The sequence below is a fragment of the Myotis brandtii genome, unplaced genomic scaffold (genome assembly GCF_000412655.1).
Source record: "Myotis brandtii unplaced genomic scaffold, ASM41265v1 scaffold703, whole genome shotgun sequence".
Taxonomy (NCBI): domain Eukaryota; kingdom Metazoa; phylum Chordata; class Mammalia; order Chiroptera; family Vespertilionidae; genus Myotis; species Myotis brandtii.
In genome coordinates, this window is record NW_005370760.1 from 664,165 (window position 1) to 666,095 (window position 1,931).

The following is a 1,931-nucleotide window of genomic DNA, read 5'->3' on the forward strand; positions in this document are numbered from 1 at the left end:
TTTTATGCTCAAAATATATACCATACATGGCAAATATACACTATCAGGCTTTTATTGAAAGCAGTGAAAGGACAAAGGAATGACTTCTTGCACACAAATGTATTCTGAAGGTTAGTTAACACATTGCGTACCGCATAGAATCTCTAAGACATACGCCAGGGACCGCACGTTTTTGGGCAAACTGCACGTTATTTAAATCATCATAATGCACTGTAGGTGTTGTTTTTCAATAATTATAACACTTTTATTTACAAAAACAATTAAACAATTAAAGTTCCTAGTACTTTTTTAACGTATGGTACTGCGTAAAACATTTTCCTCTATGAAGAAGGACCAAACAAAATTTACATAAGTATCTAGATTCGCTCCTTTTTCCATGGGTGTGAAAAACGAGAACACTCGTGAGCGGTCCTTAACAGATGGCGCGCGAAACACGAGAAAACTCCTGAGCGGTACGAAATGTGTTAAATGATGAAAGAGAGAGAAAGAAAGTTACATACAAGGGATCTCCAATTAGATTATCAAATGATTTCTCAACAGAAACACATCAGGCCAGAAAAGAATGGAAGGAAATTTACAAAGTGATGCAAAGCAAGGGACTGAATCCAAGAATACTCCCAGTGGTGGCAAACCTATGACACATGTGTCAGAGGTGACACGCGAACTCATTTTTTTGGTTGATTTTTCTTTGTTAAATGGCATTTAAATATATAAAATAAATATCAACAATATAAGTCTTTGTTTTACTATGGTTGCAAATATCAAAAAATTTCTATATGTGACACGGCACCAGAGTTAAGTTAGGGTTTTTCAAAATGCTGACACGCCGAGCTCAAAAGGTTCGCCATCACTGGGTTAGGCTGTTTGCCTCCTAATTCCCCCCAGTTGCTAACTGGCGTCACTCCGGCCTGTTTCTTGATGTTCCTATGATCTGATGCAGAAACAATCTACAAATTCAATATAATTAAATTTCAGAATTGCCCAGGATGCATACTGTCCATAAAATATAATACCTATAAATCAATCTGAGAGTGTGTGTATATTTAACAAGGTTTTTGCTGTTGTAATGCCTTCATCATACTTGAATGAGTTCTATCAATAATTTTCTAATAGGTACACAGAGCCAAAGATTACACAGACAAAAAAAGGCTAAGGGAGTTTATCACCACCAAGCCAGCAATGCAAGAAATGCTAAAGGGACTGGTGTAAAAAAAAGAAATAAAAAGCTAAGAAAGAAAACAGCATAAAAAATAAAAATGGCTACAAACAACTACCTTTTAATAATAACTTTAAATGTAAATGGACTAAATGCTCCAATCAAAAGACATTGAGTGGCTGAATGGATAAAAAAAACATGACCCATATATATGCTGTATACGAGAGACCCACCTCAGAATAAGGGACTCACACAGACTGAAAGTGGAGGGATGGAAAAATATCTTTCAGGCAAATATAAATGAAAAAAAAGTTGGGGTAGCAATACTTGTACCTGACAAAATAGACCTCAAAGTGAAAGCCATAACAAGAGATAAAAAAAAGGCCACATCATAATACTAAAGGGATTGATACAACAAGAGGATATAACCCTGATAAACATATATGCACCCAATGCAGGAGCACCCAAATACATAAAAAAAACTCCTGGAAGATACCCAGGGAGAGATCGACAATAATACAATCATAGTAGCGGACTTTAATACACCACTGACATCACTGGATGAATCCTCTAGACAAAAAATCAGCAAAGAAACAGCAATCCTTAATGACTCCCTTGATGAAATGGACTTACTTGACATCTTCAGAACATTTCATCCCAAAGCCATGGAATATACGTTCTTCTCAAGTGCACATGGGACATTTTAAAAAATAGACCACATATTGGGTCACAAGCAAAGTCTCCCCAAATTCAAGAAGATTGAAATCAAATCAAG